Source organism: Myotis davidii, unplaced genomic scaffold (assembly GCF_000327345.1).
Source record: "Myotis davidii unplaced genomic scaffold, ASM32734v1 scaffold238, whole genome shotgun sequence".
In the NCBI taxonomy this organism is placed as follows: domain Eukaryota; kingdom Metazoa; phylum Chordata; class Mammalia; order Chiroptera; family Vespertilionidae; genus Myotis; species Myotis davidii.
In genome coordinates this window covers 4244202-4263260 of record NW_006293779.1, presented here as the reverse complement: position 1 = coordinate 4263260, position 19059 = coordinate 4244202, and positions in this window count along the sequence as shown.

Sequence of the window (19059 nt, the reverse complement as noted above, 5' to 3'; positions counted from 1 at the left end):
TTCCCTCTGGGGGCATTTTTTTTCTGGCCACTCTCTCTGAGTGGAGGCTTGCTACTGGCCTCCAGTCACATCTGCGCTGGGCCCTGCACACCTGGCCCTGCACACCTGGCCCCTGCACACCTGGCCCCTGCAGTGGAGCTTCCTTGTGCTTCTAGGCCATTCCCTCCCAGGTCCTGTCAGTCCTCTGTCCCTCCCCAGGGCCTCGTCTAGACTCTGAGGCATAACAGCTCAAACACTGTGTGTTGAAAGAACGAGTGACTTCTGGATCTGGGGGCCGGTCTCACCAATGAGTCACTGGCCCCGAGTCACCGTGCCTTGCCCCCACCCACCGGCCGGGGAAACACTCCCCACCGTGACGTCCCCAGTTACCCTGAATTCTCAGAATCACCAGGCCTTCTTTCTTCTCCTTTTGCTCCTATCTGCTTCTCATCCCCCTCCCCCTCCTTCCTTTTCTTCCCCTCTGGGGGCGGCACGTCCAAATAAGGCGATGTTCTCTCCCGCCCCCTTCCCTGTGTACTGTCACGATGTTCACCCAGCGATGACCCCGGGGTGATGGTGAGATAGAATCACGAGCTGATCCCCAGGTGGGAGATAAGATTCCCGTGCGCCGCCTGGAGCTGGACAGATATGGAGACTGTTGCTCTGCTTTAACTGAGTGGACCCCATGCTCTGCGTTAACTGAGTGGAGACCTGGGAGGGGGTGTGTGTGTTGGAGGGGGGGGGCGCTGTTTCACTGGGAAAGCCTGGGCCAAGGAGAATGAGAGGGAGGTGTGGGAACCTGGCAGAAAGGTTTGGCCTCTCAAAGCCTCCACATTCCAAGACAACTCCTGCCCCCCACCTGTGGTCCCTTGGGAAGGGTAATCATCTTCCCCCAACCCAACGCAGAGGGTCTGGCAAAGGCCCAGAGGGGACAGCCTCAAGCCCCAACCAATCCCAGAGGATATCATCGCCCCTTCCTCTCGTGTTCTCTCTTTGTGCCCCTTTCCTTTTCCCTAAGACATCCCACCAAGTGTGTGTGTGGAGGGCGGTCGGGGGGCGGGGGGGCGGCGGTTCTGTCATACGTTACAAGGAGCTGGCCATTCAGAGTGTGCCTCCAGTTCATTGTCATTTTCCTGTGGTGTACTTGTCCCTGAGAATAGAAAGACACATTAGGACCTGCTTCTGGAACATGTATATGTTTTGGGGATCATGAAGACAACAGAAGTGATCGTTGGGACTCTTAAAAAAACAACACACAAACATCTGAATAGAAAGCAGCTGCTGGGGCTGGAGAGAGACGGCACAATGAATAAAGGATTGCTACCTCGCGTATCTGCCTGGTAGGAAATGTATGGCCTGCATTAACCCCAAAGTTGGTTTGTAAATAAGTAAAAGTAAATAAACCAACGAAGGCAGATACATCAAAGGATGTTTCCTGGTTGGTTCTGAAGGGGCCGAGCGGGGCCCAGCTGGCCACACAGCAACTTCTCCGCCCCCACCTCCTCACTCCGCATCCCAGTCGTCTCCTGGTCTGTGTCCTCCCAGGCGGTGAGCCCTGGCGGCCAGGGGCTGTGCATATCATCTCTGGATCCCCAGGGCCTCGTACAGGACCTGGCACAGTGGGTAGTCTGATCATATAATTTATCATCCAAACTGGGGCACTTCAAGAGTGAAAGGAGGCAATTAATAATGATGTCAGGACAACAGTTGTAGTGTAGGATGAATGAATGAATGAATGAATGAATGAATCTTAAGATCGAGGCTGTTGGCACTGAGGCACCCATGACTTCCTACATCTGCCGATGCCGCTGTCAAGTAGAAAATTCGCTTGTGTACATACTGCTTTTTAAAGTCCATCTTTGGCCCTGAACAATGCGGCTCCATGGGTTGGGCATCATCCTGGGCACCAAAAGGTTGCCTGTGGTCAGGGCACATACCTGGGTTGCAGGTACAGTCCCTGGTAGGGGGCCTGTGGGAGGCAGCTGATCAATATGTTCCTCTCTCTCTTAAAAAAAAAATCAATAAAGTCATCTTTGTTCTCTTGCAAACAAGGGCTCCGGTGACAGAGGGAGAGCTGGGCTGAGACGGAAGGGCCCTGTTGGAGCTGCTCAGTGCATCCCCCACCGCGTGCATTCAGTTCTTTACTGCATTTCATCCTCACACCTGCCTTGCAAAATACTCTTGATACTTTTTGCAAGTGAGTCAACGGAGGCTTAGAGAAGTGACATAATGTGCCCACTGGCACACAGTCACGCAGCTACCAACATCAGAGCTGCACCCCGGGCCCAGGGCTGCCGGCCACCGAAATGTGTGGTGTTGATAGTCCCCAACACCGTCTCGTGTGCCTTCTCTCCCGGAGAGAACTTAGAACCGCGGCCTGGGGTGTCCCACTTAGAACAGCAGGCCCACTTGGCCCTGCTCTGTGCCTCGGTAACCTCACGTCCTCGGGCTGGGACCAGGGCACTGTCCAAAGGGGAACAGAGTTTGCCTCCGGGAGGCCAATCCCTCATCTGATTGCAGGGTGGCCTCCCGGATGGCGCAGTGGCCAGGCAGGAAGGTGAGAAGTGGGCTCCTCATGGTGCCAAGCCCTCCGACCTCCCCACGGATAAGGCTCTGAGACTTGAGGGTTGTGCCTGGGCCCTCACGGGTAGTGCGGGTGGGTTAAGGAAGAGAAGGCAAATCCAGACTCCTAATCGAATGTTCCATTCTGCCTCCTGCCCTCCCCACTCCCGTCCCCACCCCTAGGAGGGCCGTGGAATCTCCTTGATACCGGCCATTTCTCCAGAAAGGCCATCTGTGGCCAGTTCCTGCCCATCCGGAGAGCAGTCCTGGCGTCTGTGGTCTCCAGCTCAGGGTGGACCATGCTGCCCCAAGCACCTGGCAGGACCTGGCCAGGTTAAATGGGGAGAGGGAAGCAATGCCAGGGCGCTCATTCCCTCGCAAGAGTCCCAGGAGCCTGCTGTTGCCTTGGGTAGGTGGGGGAGTGAGAGGAGGTGGGCCTCAGTCAGGCATGGGCACGAGCTCAACCAGGGCCCTACTGGGCCCTCTCCCAGCTCACCCTCCACCTGCCTGCCCTCTGCCTGCAGCTCTCTTCAAACAGGCCTTGCCCCCTTGCTGCCAGCCTCGCACGGCTAACTGGCGCCCTCTAGTGGCTGCCTCTGGCCCAGTTGCCCCTCTGGGTACATCACACACAACTCCAGAGGCAGGCCTGCAGACAGTCCCCCAAACCTACCGCTTCTCTTCACACCAGGACACTTGATAATGATATAGACATAGAAAGGACTGTCCCAGGCAGGTTGGGCACCTGGTCACCCTGCCTGGTTAGAAGCGCCCCTCCCCACAGTTGCTCCCAGAGACATACCCGGGAGTGGCCCCATTAAATAAACGAGAGAACACTGTGAAGTCCTTAGCACGAGGCCGGGAGAGCAGGTGGTCGATGAACGTCTATTAGCTACACTCAGCAACCACCCGGGCCAGGTGACGCTGCTTGGGAAGCAAGGGCTCCAAGTCCGGAGCTGGCGCCTCGCAGAAGGGCGGGTGTGGGGCTCCCGTGTGGTGGCTGATGGAGGAGGGAACCCAAGGCATCCCTCCTCTTGCCCTTTTGGGTCTCGCTGGGGAGGCCAGAGGAAACCTGCCCCTCCCTCAGGAGAAGGGGTCCTGACAGGGCGCCTCTCCGCACTGGCTTTGCAGATGGGCCCGCCCCCTCCCCTGTCCCCCTTGACCAGCTTTAGAGATGACCTCTGCTCTTCTGGGCAGGTAAGTGTGTGGGTGGGCGCCTGCCCTGGCCTCCATTCCCCTCTCCCCCTCCATTTCCTCATCGCTGCCTCCTGGCTTCGGGGACAAGGCTTCGGGGTGGTTGATAGCTGCTGACTCCAGGGGCTCTCTGACCGGGGCTGAGGGTAGGAGGCAGGCACCTGTGACACCAGCGCCAGCCACAGGTGGGGCCCAGCATGGGGGCTGGGTCTTTCCCTTGGGCAGCAGGCAGGGAGGGAGCAGGCACACACACAGATAAGCTCATGGTAAGCCCCAGGGTCAGAGCCAGGTCAGGGGGACCACACAGGTTCTGGATGTGGAAGAGGGGGCCAGGGAAGGCCCGTAGGATGGGAACAACAGGCTCAACTTGGGGGCTCCCAGGGAAGGGATTCGAGGGGGCTGTGTGTGTGTGTGTGTGTGTGATTCAGGGAAGCCTGGAAGTGACTTCGGCAAAGTCGGGGAGATTTAGGTGCTGGGTGCTTCTTGGCGTGGGGATGACGGGGCAGGTCCGGTACCTAGTGTGGGAAAGGAAAGAGATTTGAGTTGGTTTTTGTGTTCCTCAAACCAGTTTGCCCACATCCTTGGCATCTGTGCCCTGGGCATGACCTGTTGGAGTCTGGCATGTCTGGGCCTGAGGGGCCACGGTGCCTACGTGAGGCCAGCGGTCTCTCTGGCGGCCATGGGGTCATGGGGCACTGGGAGTGGAGGGAGGCTTGGACTCTGCCTGCTTCACTGCACTTAGAAGGCCCCTCCCTACACTTAAAAGGCGAAGGAATGTCCTCCTGCTCCTCACTCAGCCCCCTGACCCCACCCCCACCCGCAGGGAGTCGCAGTCCACGGGGCTGGCTGTGGGCTCAGCCCCACGCTGGCTCCGGGCATCTCTTCTCTGATCCACCTTTTCTCTCCTCAGGGCCCTTGGTCTAGTACAAGGCTCTCTTCCGCTCACACATAGCTTTGTATGACCAGCAAAACACACACACACACACACACACACACACACACACACGTACATTGAGTCTGGAGGGGGGAAAAAAGGACAAAACAAAACACCTGGGTTTGAGATCAGGCTCTGCCATTTACCAGCTATGTGGCCTTGGGCAGGTCAAACTCTTTGAGCCTCAGTTATCTCATCTGTAAACTGGGGTAATAACACTTAATGGTCCTTATCTCATGGGGTTGTCATGAGGCTCAAGTGAGATGATGCATGTGAAAACACTGCAAAGGCTTCACCGATGGAAGGGATTGTTATTGTGGCTGTCACACCGCACACGACCCAAAGAGAACCCCCACCCAGAGTGGGAACGCAGGAGCGAGTGCTGCTTGCGTACCTGGCACTGCTTCTTTACTCATTCGGTAACTATCTATTGAGCCCACTGTATGTCAGGCACTGTTCTAGGCACACAGGCTGTAGGAATGACTAAAATGCAAGATTCACTCTCTTGGAGCTCACATTCTAGGGGGGGAACTCCCTGCACCCCAATCTACCCAGCACACACTCTGACCGCTCCCCGACACCCACAAACCTAGCCTGAAAGGCCAGGCAACATTAGGCCACTAGGAATTCTCTTCTTAAGTACCTCATAATCACCTGATGGTCTGGCAGAAGCCCTCAGCGGGAAAACAAGGCCATTCTGATACTTGTTAGAACACTCAGAGCCTTGTGGCAAAAAGAGAACAGTCATTAAGTCTAATTGCCCATTTTCCAGATGAGGAAATTGGGGTCCAGAAAAGTTAACTGCCTTGCCCTAGGTTATGCAACTGGTCAGTAACCCAATTACTCATTCAGTCAACAAACATATACTGAGCTCCTATTCTGTGCCACCCAATGTTCCAGGCACCAGGGACAAGGCTCTGCCTTGGTGGGGCCTTCATTCTGTTAGGAGGTGACTGAAAGAAATAGGTAAGTGCCATGGCTGGTTTGGCTCAGTGGGTAGAGTGTCGGCCTGCTGACCAAAGGGCTCCAGGTTCGATTCCGTCAAGGGCACGTACCTTGGTTGCAGATCCCTCCCTGGCTTGGGCCCCGGTCAGGTCTCATGCAGGAGGCCACCAACTGTGTTTCTCTCACATCAATGTTTCTCTTTTTCTTTCCCCTTCCACTCTCCCTAAAAACCAATGGAGAAATAACCTCAGGTAAGGATTAACAACAACAAACACACTAGGGAAGCAAGTAAGCTAATTTCAGGTAGTGCTGAGTGCTAGGCAGAAAACCAGACAGGAAAGTGGGAGGGGGGTGCCTGAGGCTTAAGGAGAGGCCTCATGAAGAGGGGGCATTTCAGCTGAGCAACCAAGGAGAGGCCTGGAAGGACTGCAAAGAACCCCGCCCCTGTGCGTACCAGACAAAGCGCTGCCTCTCATCCCTGCCTGGAGGGAAAAAGAAGCATCAGAAGGGAACGGGTTGCGAGGCCCTTGGGGAGAACAAGGCTTTCTGAGCCTAGAGCTGGGCACCCGTGGAGTGGGGAGCAAGGTGGCCCTCCTTGTTGCAGAGCCGGGGTATCTGGGGCTGCTTTTTTAAATATATAGACTTTATTTTTTAGAGTAGCGGTCGCCAACCTTTTGGACCTCTCGGACCACCAGTGGTCCAACCACTGGTTGGCGACCACTGTTTTAGAGCAGTTTTAGGTTCACAGCAAAATTGAGCAGGAAGTACATAAAGTTCCCACATACCCCATAATCCCCCTCATACACCCTGTCCCACTCATGTACAGCCCCCCGCCCCCAGCAACATCCCTCCCCAGAGTAGTTTTAGTCCGTGAACCTACATTGACACGTCATGACAGGGTTCACTCTTGGTGCCGTGCGTTCTGTGGGTTTGGACAAATGTATAATGACCTGTACCCACCACTGTAGCATCAGACAGAGTAGTTTCACTGCCTGGAAATGCCCCGTGCACACCTCTTCGTTCATCCCTCTCTCCTAATCCCTGATCTTTTTACTGTCGTCATAGTTTTGCCTTTTCTAGAATATCATATCGTTAGAATCATACAGTATGTCGCCTTTTTAGATTGGCTTCTTTTGCTCAGTGCTTTGCAGTTAAGTTTCCTCCATGTCTTTTCATGGCTTGATAGCTCATCTCCCCACCCCCCTGGCTAATGTTCCATTGTCTGGATGGACCAGAGTTTATTGAGAGAGAGAGAGAGAGAGAGAGAGAAAGAAACATTGATGTGAGAGAAACATCCATCCATTGCCTCCCATACACACCCCGACCGGGGATCAAACCCACAACCTTTTGGTGAACGGGATGACGCTCTAACCAACTGACCCACCCGCCCAGGGCAATAGCTTAATTCTTTTTAGCACTGGATAAAACCCCATTGTCTGGATATGGCGGCTGCTTTTGTTTAGTTCTTGTATTTTTATTTGGACTTTTATCTAGCTTTTTGTTCAGCAATTTCAGCCTACAATTGCTTTTCATTCCCTGGTGATGGGCTGGAGCAGGGATGTGGCAGGTGCTTGCCATGGGCCTAGCTGGGAAAGATGTGGCCTCCCCTGACCCCAAAGCTGCACTACCCCCAGTGCCCAAGAGGTGGCCACACCTCCCTGTTCTGGCCAACTTCGAGCTGCAATGACTGCGCAGGACCTGGAATTCTTGGGAGATCCTGGGAGGGTCCAAGGTAGAAAACGTGGCTCTTCCCCATGGACCACCACTCTCCTGCTCTCCGTTGGCAGCCTAGGGAGCTGAGCTACCTGGTTTGGGGAAGGGGGAGAACTTGGAGCTTTTTGCCATTTCTGTTCAAGGAAAGAGAAGCTCTAGTGCCTGGTCCTACACAGTACTGTCTTCTAGAAACTTCCAGAAAGTCTGGCCCTCACAATGGGATCTGATCCTAAGCAGGTACTTCCAGGTGCAAATAGCCCCGTTTACATGCGGAAGGCTTCCCCAGGGTAAGGGGAGAGGGTGCTGGGGCATTGCTCTTGGAACTAGCGGCCTAGAGGGGAAAATATTTCTGCGGAAGGAGGCAGAAACAGTGAATGGATACACAACATGTGGTATATTCACGCAGTGGAATATTATTCAGCCCTAAAAAGGAATGGAGTTCTGATACTTGCTACAAAATGGACGAACCTTGCAAACCTTTTGCCAAGTGAAATAAGCCAGGCACGAAAGGACAAATATTGTATGACTCCACATCTATGAGGTACCTGGAATAGTTGAATTTATAAGACAAACGTAGAATGGTGATTGCCAGGGGCCAGGGAAGGGGGTTAGGGAAAGAGCTACATAGTTTTCCTTGACTCTGGCCTTACACTCCATTAATGGTATCTGTAGATGAACAGAAGTTTCTTAATATCTATCTGGTTAGAGAAAGAGCTTCAGCTTGAGAAGATGAAAAAGTTTTGGAATTGGATGGTGGTAATAGTTGTACAACATGTGAAGTTGTACTTAATGCCACTGAACTGTACCCTTAAAAAATGGTTAAAATTGTAAATTTTATGTTATATATATATTTTACTATCATAAAAACTTTTTAAAAAATCAGTTGATCCAAGACCATAAAGTCCACAGAGCCCATGTTGTTTCTTCCTGGCTGTCCACACAACCTCCCTCCACAACAATCTGACATGAGGAGACTCCCACCCAACACTTCAAGGATGGAGCTTTCACTACTTTGAGAGAAAATTGAACCTCAAGTGGCAAGACCCGTGTTAGTGCTTAATAGCTAAGCCCCAGCCTCCTCGTCGATCACATGGGGGAAATAATACTCGCCCCATCCTCGTCACAGGTAGCAGAGCCGTCACAGCATGAGTGAGGTGGCATGTGAAAGTACGTTGTAAGCTCGAAAGCACTCTACACAGATAAGGAATCGTTAGCGCTATCATCCTGATTGCCTCCTAGGTCATTGGCACCTTTGGGGACAGCTCTAATTGTTGGAAAGTTCAGGCAGGATTATGAATGAGCAAAGGTTGCCATTGGTTATCACCTCACCTCTGAGTATGTCTTGGAATGTCTCTCTCCTTTTAGCAACTTTATACTCCATCCCAACCCCTTATTACCGTGAGCAATGCTAACCTGCCTACATCGTATGCCTTGAGAGCTGTGTTAGGGAAAACCCATTTCTCCTGTGTGTCTCCTTAACCCTCACGTGGCTATCACATGCACAACCAGGTGTATGGGGATTCCCCACCTCCGTTCTCCCTACCAAGTAATTTTCTGAGACACCAGCTGGGTATCCTACAAGTCAACTCAATTGTGACACTGTCTACCCGGAGGTAGAGTCAGATTCCACAGGTGAAGGCTCAGTCCCATAAGACTATCCCTCTCCCCCACTTCAGATGCCAATTGCAAGTCTAGCTTGTCACCTGTGCTGCGGACCAATTGGCTATAAGCCAGAGGTTCCCATGACCCCCTCCTTGGGTTTAACTAATTTGCTAGAGCAGCTCACAGAACTCAGGAAAACAATTTACTTGCTATTCTTTTTGTTTGTTTTGTTTTTTAGAGAGGAAGAGAGAGGGAGAGAGAGATAGAAACATCAATGATGAGAAAGAATCATTGATCGGCTGCCTCCTGCACACCCCCTACTGGGTACTGAGCCCTCAATCCAGGCATGTGCCCTGACCGGGAATCGAACCATGACCTCCTGGTTCATAGGTTGACACTCAACCACTGAGCCATGCCAGCCGGGTCAATTTACTTACTGTTTACCAGTTTATCATAAAAGGATATAACTCAGGAACAGCCAGATGAGAGAGATGGGTAGGACAAGGATTGTGGGAAGGGGTGAGGAGTGTCCATGTCCTCTCCAAACACCTCCACTGACCTGGAAGCTCTTCAAACCCCGTATTTGGGGATTTTGTGCAGCCTGACCACATAGGTATGAGGGATCATTCATCCCATCCCCAGCCTGATTCCTCGCTGGCGGATGGGAGGTTGTTCTGAAAGTTCCAAGCTTCTGATCATGGCTTTATCTTTCTGGTGACCAGCACTCATCCAGGAACCCACCTGAGTCACCTCATCAGAACAAAAGACACTGCTGTCACCCGGGCAACCCCAGGGATTTAGGAACTCTGTGTCAGGAACGGGCATCAAAGACCAAATATTAAAACAAAAGATGCTCCCTGGGCTCTTGTCGCTTTAAAAATCGCAAGGGTTATTGTTTAGGAGCTCTGTGCCAGGAACCAGGTGCAGAGACCAATATGGTTCTTTTTTCTATTATCTCACGGGAACTACAGTGCCACCTCCTCCAGAAAGCCTCTCGGATACTTACTCCCTCTTTTCTCACCTAGCCAAACAGGGTTTCTTTGCTGTGTGATGCAATGGGTACATAGGTGAAATTAGAAAAGACCTAGATTTGAATTCGCCATCATTTACAATGCAAACACGTAACCTCTTTGAGTCTCAACACCTCTGTGTAAATCAATGGCAATGAATTATTTAACAGGCTGATAATGAAGACTAAATGATATAACCAACAGTGCTAGACCATGGCGGATGCCCCATAAGTAATAGATGTCTTCCTTTGAGCTCTCACAGACCCTTATCTGAGCTTCAGCCTTGCATCATAGGTGTTTTTCTGTTCATTCATCCAACAAATACTTAATTGAATATGAAGGCAATAAGTGTTATGAAGAAACTAAGCAAGATAAGGGAGGAAGAGAATGTGTGTTGCATTGCTAGTTTATTTAGGATGGTTAGGAAAGATCTCACTGATAAGGCATCACTTAGGTAGAGAACTGAGGGAGTGAGCCCTATAGATGCCAGATTTTACTGGGTCTAGAGCAGTGATTCTCAACCTTCTGGCCCTTTAAATACAGTTCCTCGTGTTGTGACCCAACCATAAAATTGTTTTCGTTGCTACTTCTTAACTGTGAGATGCCTCACAAAGAATCAAGATACTCACATTTGATTAATGTTGCTACTGTTACGAATCGTAATGTAAATATCTGATATGCAGGATGGTCTTAGGCGACCCCTGTGAAAGGGTCGTTCAACCGCCAAAGGGGTCGAGACCCACAGGTTGAGAACCGCTGAGCAAAGTCCCTGATGCAGGAACATGCTCATGTGTTTTAGGAACAGCAAGAAAGCCAAGATGGCCAGATTAGAGTGAGCAAAAGAGGGAGGGAGAAAGAGCAGAGACACGGGAGGGGTCCATCACATGAGGCCCTTGCAGACTGTCGTAAGGGCTCCCTTTTGTTTCTTGGTGGGGTGGGAAGCCAGTAGGGAGTGTTGAGCAGAAGAGTGAAAGAACTGACATAGGTTTCAAAAGGATCCCTTTGGCTGCTGTGTCCTCTCATTGATGGTAGGGTAGCAAGAGTAGAAATACAGAGGTTGAAAGCAGGATATTGCAGTAATCCAGGCAAGAGATGATAGTGGCTTAGACCAGAAAGACAAATGGAGGTAAAAGAACAGTCAGATTCTGAATATGCGATTTGAAGGAAGAGTTGAGAGCACAGGCCAGGGAGTGAGAAAAGGCACTGATACCCAGATTTGTGCCTGGGGGACTGTGAAGATGGTTTCCATCACTGAGCCAACCAAAGTTATGGGAAAAGCATGTTTTGGTGAAGGATATTTTTGCTGGATATAGGCCTTTAGGTTGAAAGTTTTGATTTTTAGTACTTTAGAGATGTTGGTCTACTGGTTTGGGCCTTTATTGTTTTTCTTCTTTTTTTCAGCTTTATCAAGGTAGAATGGAAAAGTGTTGATATCTCAAGTGTACAGTATAGCCCAGCCGGTGTGGCTCGAGTGTTGATCTAAGAACCAGGAGGTCACAGTTCAATTCCTGGTCAGGGCATGTGCCCAGGTTGCGGGCTTGATCCCCAGTGTGGGGCATGCAGGAGGCAGCAAATCAATGATTCTTTCTCATCATTGATGTTTCTTTCTCTCCCCCCCCTTTCCCTCCCTCTCCCTTCCTCTCTGAAATCCATAAAAAATATATTTTAAAAAATAAAGTATACAATATGATGATTTGATATATGTATACATTATGAAAGGATTTCCCCCATCAAGTTAATTAGCACATCCATCATCTCACATATTTATCTTCTAGGGATGAGGGGTGAGAACATTGACGTTCTCCTCTCTTAGAAAATTTGAATCATACAACACTATAGTTATCAACTTTCATCACCATGGTAAGAGCTAGATAAAGATTGCTCACTAGTGTTAGTAGTAGTGGCTATTCATAGTAGTGCTATTAACAATAGTCACTCATTCCAATCTTTTCTCACATGACTGCCCTCCATATGTGTGAAGGAAGGATCACATTGCCTGGCCCTTCTCTTTTCTTTGCTAAACATCCCCAGTTCCGTCGATCCTTCCTGGCACAGTGTGTTTTCCTGCCCCTTCACACCCCACTCGCGCTCCTGAGGCAGGCGCGTCTCTAACAGGTTAATGCTTCTCCGAAAAGGCAAGCCTTCAGCATAGGACACTGGACCCCTCGTGCAGGCACCAGGGATGCAAACACAGACTCTCACCTCCTGTGACCTGAGTGCTTGGTGGCTAATAATGCTGCCCGAGATCATTAATAACTAACATCAGAGCAGAGAGAGGACTGCAAGCCCAAATAAAGGAGGAGTGGGAGGAATGCTGGGAAATTACCTAGCTGGCATCCTGGAAGGAGTCGGGCTGCAGGAGCGTGGGAGCCCACCCAGGAGGAGCCAAATGCCCAGTGGCCCCACCTGGTATCTCAGGTTCAGGCAGCCTCAGGGCGACAGAGGGAGTGGTGGGGCCCTGGTGAACTTGGGCGGCACATGCTCCATGTGAGGGAGGAGGCAGTCACTCAGCTCAAGCCAGTTACTACCACACAGGAATGTAGGTCCTCAAGTTGTAAGATCATCCACTTTTCAGAAGAAGCCAGGAATACGAAGTTTTACATATGGAATTAGCTCATTTGAAGATACCAACTAATTCAAAAATGTTTCAAAATATGGTGTGAAGCCACAGCGCCCAGGCTGTACCAAACCCCTGTGACCCTCAGTTCTGCTTTGGGACCTCTGTTCTGGGGGCTGGAGCTGGGTGGAGCCTGGCCGCTGCCCACCAACCTTCTACTCCCGTCTCCAAACAGTTCTCAAGTCACTGCTGCCAGGGCCAAATTCAGGAAAAGGGCTGCTTTCTGAGCAGCCGGAGGGAGGCTGCCTGAGCCTCACACTTATGTTTCCTGGGCTGGCCGGAGAGAGCGCTGGGGGCTCCACCCCCCACCTCTTCTCAAGGGGCAGGAACATTCCCTGCTGCTTGGAGGAGGAGGAAATCGGGCTTTGCTTGGCCTCTGGCTCCTTCCTGACTTCCAACTCTCCCTCCCAGTGACTGTTCGCTTATCTCTTTGCACAGCAGTGAACCTAAAACTTTGTGTGCTTTCGGATATAAAGCATGCAATGTTTATGCTAATCATAACATTTTAGACGCATTATGGATCCACAGAATCATAGACTTTTACAGCAATAGAGGGGCCTTTCAACCAGCACGCTGGTCAAATCAGGTAAACCGAGGCAGAGAGTAATTTGCCTGAAGTCTTGCCATTGGGTTGCTGGCCCCTCCAGTCCACGTAGTCCTCCCAGTACCTTGGGAAAACAAACCATAGCTGCCCCTCCCCTCCCCACCCCCCACATACCTCACAGCTGCCTGAGCAACTCATCTTAGAGATGGTATTGTATTTTAAGCAAAACAGAAAATTTGCACAACATATTAGTAAAATTTTAAAGATATTTTACAATATTAATAGCCCAGCCGGTGTGGCTCAGTGGCTGAGCATTGACCTGTGAACCCAGAGGTTGTGGTTTGATTCCCGGTCAGGGCACATGCCAGGGTTGTGGGCTCAGTCCTCAGTGTGGGGCATGCAGGAGGCAGCCGATCAATGATTCTCATCATTGATGTTTCTAACTCTCCCTCTCCCTTTCTCTCTCAAATCAATTAAAATTTTTAATCAAATAAATATTAATTAAAATGTTAGTAAAGCCTCCATGAAATAATGCAAATCCCCCAAAGCTTTTTTTAAATATATTTTATTGATTTTTTTACAGAGAGGAAGGGAGAGAGATAGAGAGTTAGAAACATCGATGAGAGAGAAACATTGATCAGCTGCCTCCTGCACATCTCCTACTGGGGATGTGCCCGCAAACAAGGTACATGCTCTTGACCGGAATTGAACCTGGGACCTTTCAGTCTGCAGGCCGACGCTCCATCCACTGAGCCAAACCGGTTTCGGCCCCCCAAAGTTTTTTTTAAAAAATATATTTTTATTGATTTTAGAGAGTCATTGTAAATATATTTTTATTGATTTTAGAGAGTCATTGATTGGCTGCCTCCTGCACGCCCCCTACTGGGGATCAAGCCCACAACCTGGGCATGTGCCCTTGACTGGAATTGAACCTGAGACCCTTCAGGCCACAGGCCAACTCTCTATCCACTGAGCAAACCAGCCAGGGCTCCCCAAAAGTTTTAAAAATTCTTCACAAATTGCACAGCTGAAACCCAGCAGGCCAAGTGAATTATAAACTGTGTTTAGCTAGTAAACGGAAACTACTACCATACTTGTCAGGACTGGTTTTCATTGATGTGAGCTTTAAAATGTGCAGGTTTTCAAAATGCACCTTTCACATAAAATGAATTGCCTGGCACTCCACTGAGCAGGGGTTATTGTTCTCCCAGTTGGATGAAGCCTGCTCTGGCCTGAGCTCTTGGTGTCGATGGCTGGCGGCCTCGCCAACAGCCATTCCTCCTCTCCACCTGGAGAGTAGAGTCCCAATTTCGTTTAGATATTGATCAATAATATGCTCGAGGAAGGTGGTACCAGCCCTAGGAGGTGAGTCATGCTTGGTTTAGGCCACTCGTGGAAACCCCATCTCCTTTGCCAATGCTTGGTTTAGGAGTGGTGAGGAGGTGACCCAGTTCTCCTTGTACACCTGAGGAGGAGCTGGCTGGAGACCTCTGGGAAAGATTTCCTCTGACAAAAAGCAGAAAGATACATGCAAAAAGCTGCTCTTTCTTCCTGTCTTTGGATATCGTGTACAAGTGGGACGCTTGGAGATGTGGCAGCTATTTTGCAACCATGAGGGAAAGCAAAGAGGATCAGAGAACACCTACTATAAGCCAGGTGTTTGATCATAGAGAATACCTATAAGCCAGGTGTTTGATCATAGAGAACACCTACTATAAGCCAGGTGTTTGATCATAAAGAACACCTACTATAAGCCAGGCTCAAACCTGTGTTTCATGAGGACAATCAAGGGAGGATGAAGAATAAGATGTGGGCACAGAAAGGTGAAGCAGAGAGAGCCAGACCTCTCAGCAAGTCAGGATCAACGCTGGGATGACGTCGGCTCCCACTCCGTAGCCCTGAGGTCTTTCTACGCTAGGGATGAGAAGGAAACATTAGTACTGGAGTGGGAGCAGGGGCACCCAGAGGGTGTGAGATGAGAGGTCCCAGAGTGTCCTATGCACACTGAAGAGCATGGCTAGGACACACCCACATGTGCCACACGCCATAGCAAGTGTGCTCTGGGGAAGACATGAAAGGTTCGCGGCGCCCACAGATGTGTATGGAGCTGTGTCATAATGTGGAATATCCCTTGGAAGTAAAGCCACTCAGAGTTCACTCAGTCATTTTACTAATTTACAAAATGCTGACTTTAAGCCACACCCTGTGCTGCTTCCAGGAAGAGGGAATCAAGCTCAAAAATAATTAAGAGCCCAAACAGGACAAATCACATACCAGGTGAAGGGACCCGGCAGCCTGAGCTTGGGGGTTCAGAGAGGAAAGTGGTCCCTGGCACCTGGGTCGTCAGGAAGGGCTTTGTTGGGTGAAGGGCAAGAAGAGGGAATCAGATGGCGGAGGTTTGGAGCCTGGAAGACAGACAGAACGCAGAGATTCTCAGATAGAAAAAGGACCCTTTGTCTTATTGCTTCCTTACTCCAATGGGAGGAGTTTAACTTCTAGGTTTTAGTCCACCTTTTAATTCATGGCTTCATTCTATTCAACACAATTTTATTGAGCAGCTACTATGTGCCAGTATGTACTGGCAATTGAGGCTATAGAGAGACAGATGCCTCAAGGAGCTCTGTGCCTGCATTGAGACAGACTGCTGGGGTCCAACCCCAGCAGGTCCAGGGGTTCCCCATAGGTGTGGACGGAGTCAGCGAAGAAGGAATGACATGGAGACAGCGTTCAGTTGATCAGCAGCCTTGCCAGGATCTCTAGCCACAATCTCCAGCCAAGTTCTGGTTAGGATCTCAAGCCAGATTCTGGAGCCATGTTCTCTCGCTAGGTTCTCCAGCCAGGTTCTGTCCAGGATCTCCAGCCAGGTTCAGTCGCTAGGTTCTTCAGCCAGGTTTTCCAACCTGGTTCTCCAGCCAGGTTCTGTAGCCAGGTTCTATCCAGGTTCTCCCGCCATGTTCTGTCTAGGTTCTGTTTGCAGTTTCTGTCCAGGATCTTTTGCCATGTTCCGTCTCTAGGTTCTGTCTCTAGGTTCTGTCTCTAGGTTCTGTGTAGGCACTTAGTTAATGGGTTTTATTCCCTCCCTAACTTCAGGGGAAAATACCTACCTGGGGAAACAACCTTTCTTGGAGAGGTGACCTTGGTTAAAACACATAGCTCCAAGAAGGTGAGCAAACATATTAAGAACAGTATGCCATATACGCCAGGTCCCTTGAAACAGCAAGGATGGACCGGCTCCCGGCAACAGACCTGTGGTCCGCCGAAGACTGGGGATAAGTGCTGTTATAGGAGAAGACACAGGGTGTCAACACACCTCGTTGGAGGAGGAACACCAAGGAAAGCAGAGGAAATGGCAAAGTGGTTTTCCAGGGGCACAGATTAAAATTTACCTTGGGGTTCTAGAGAATTCTCCAGGCCGGGGAGGCTGCTGGCCTGGTGATGAGCTCATCCCCCACTCACCTTGCTAGTCAAGTCCAGTCCCTTGGAGGAGCTCGCCCTTGTCTCTCTGTGTGGGTGACCCCCTAATTGCTGACAGATCTCTAATTTGCCCAAATGGTTTTGGTCTCCCACCCCAGAGGAAGGGGCTGAATAAGGAGACGTGTCTTCACCACCCTGGACATATTCTCATTGCTTTGAGTTGTATGGGCATCTGTAAATAGACACTTACTGTCCTGGGGTGAGGAAGGGTGTGACAGGATAGTGTAGGCTTGTCCTCCTTACATATTCCTTAGTCAACAGAGCTTGACTGCGCAGTTTTTTGTTGGCCCTGAACTTCCTCCGGAGCTTGCCACCTGCTCACTGAGGACCATCAATGCTAACATCTCTAATGGGTGGAGGTGCCTCCATCTGAGGTCAACTGATTGGAAAGAAAAGTGGGACTCGGGAAGGAACTCCCTGAGTGTGGCATTCCATTTGCACAGTGCAAGGAGATGAGGCCATGTTGAGTGGCCAAGCTGGTGAGGCAGGATCCTTCAGGGCCCAGCTGTTGGCCATTGTTGGGGGTCATCTCTGCTCAGCCAGGCCCAATCCTGCCCAGCATCACTGTGCTGGACGGACAGGAGGAACCGGGAAGTGGCTAAAGTGGTCTGAGGCACTGAGATGAGGTGTGAGACCAGGTGGTGAGCTGGTGGCGTCAGGAAGCACCTGCTGGCTTCTGTTGGCCCTGGAGCATCTCCAGGCTCAGGGAGGTGTTTGTTCTCCCTGGGCTGGGTCATTACAGATCTGTCAACAATTTCTATTTCCATTCAACAAATACCTTTCCTGTAATACCCAAAGGGCTACAAAAGGAGCTCCTACATTAGAGGAGTCTGCTGCCCATAATAGATGGCCAATTTGTGCCGACAGAGACCAGAAGTGTTCTTGAGCTTCAGAGGAGGGTGAGCTCACCGCCGAGGGGAGGGGCTGGAAACAGGCTCCCGTGGCAAGGATTCCTGAGTCGCTGCCAGGACCCAGGTGCCAGGCTGCGTACTGCGTACACCTAATTTCATTTAATCCTCACCTCCCTGAGGTATGGATCACCCCTTTCTTTTATAGATTGAGAAACAGGCTCAGAAGACATGAAGTAACTTGCCCAGGGACACACAGCTGCCAGGTTACGGTCAGATGTCAGACTCCGAAGTGCAAACTCATGCATTTGACTTGGCTGCTGCATGAGACAGATGGGGTCTGAGATGAATCTGGAGGGTGGGAAGGAACTTGTCAGATGAAGACAACAGGAAGGCGTTGGGGGCTGAAGGTACAGCCTGAGCAAAGATGGGGAGACAGTGTGGTGCCAGAGTGTGTGGTTAGCTCACAGGGAGTCTCGGGGTGAGGCCAGAAGGAAGGCTCTGGACCTATCGTGAAAGGCCTCACGGGCCCGGGCCAGGGCCTTGTGCCCCCTCCAGAGGCCACACTACTCACTGGTAGAGGGAAGAGGCCCAGTGATGAAAAGAAGATGTGATGACAGAAAAGGGAAGAACAAACCCAGAGGGTGGGGAAGGAGGACATGCTGGAGAGATGGGCTGGAGGCAGGAGGAAAAGGGGAGGAGTTGTCTTCCTCGTGTGGGCAGTGGAGTTTCTTAGAGACGAGCCACCCAGAGACACTTGTCCTGGGCTGAAGGTGCAGCGAGCAGACCTCAGGGAAGAGCCCAGCAGCACCCACCGCCCTGGGGTGGAGAGCGAGAGGAAGAAAGGAGCTTGTGGATGGACAAGGTGAGACATGACCCTCTGTTTTTGGTTGCGGGGGCGAAGGAGGGGTAGGTCTGGTGAGGGCCACCACACTGCCACACTCAGATCTTGTCCACAGACCCCGCTGTCTCTGCTGTGCTGTGAGTCTGTGTCTTGGCCAGGGGACAGGTTCCTACAGGATGACGCCTGCTTTTGCTTGTCCCATGTGGCCTTGGACCTGTGGCACTCGCTATGCGTTGGGCTGGGGTCAGACTGAAGCAGCCATGCCCCCTCCACAGCCAGACGTGCAGGCCAACCCCTCATCCGTCAGCTCATGGCTGACCTGACGCCTCTGATCAAGCTCCTCCAATCAGCACACGTCACCGTTTTTAGACCTGGCTCAAGGTTTGCCTGTTCCAAGCAGCTTTCCTCAGGGGCTTACCCTTCAGTGGCTTTCCTTTACTTACAGTCTCTCTAGATTTTATTTTTCAAAGAAATGCTAAGGCCTTTGATGGTAGGGATCGTATCTTATTTCTTTTCTGTCTCCCACACTAACACCTACAATTGGCGAACAGAAGGTTGGATGAGTGAGAATCCCCTTCCACCCACTCTAGGAGTGTGACCCCAAGGCGTACTCAGAGGACGTGGTGAGATGCGCGCAGGAGGAAGGCCAGGGAGTTGCTAAAGCCTGCCTCCTCCATGATGGTTCTCTGGAATGATGCTCAACTGGGAGGGACCTTGGTGGTGATCCCACCCTCTTCCTCCACTGCCTGGCAGGCAGAAGTCCCAGGTGGGCACAGGCGCCCAGAGGCACGGAGCA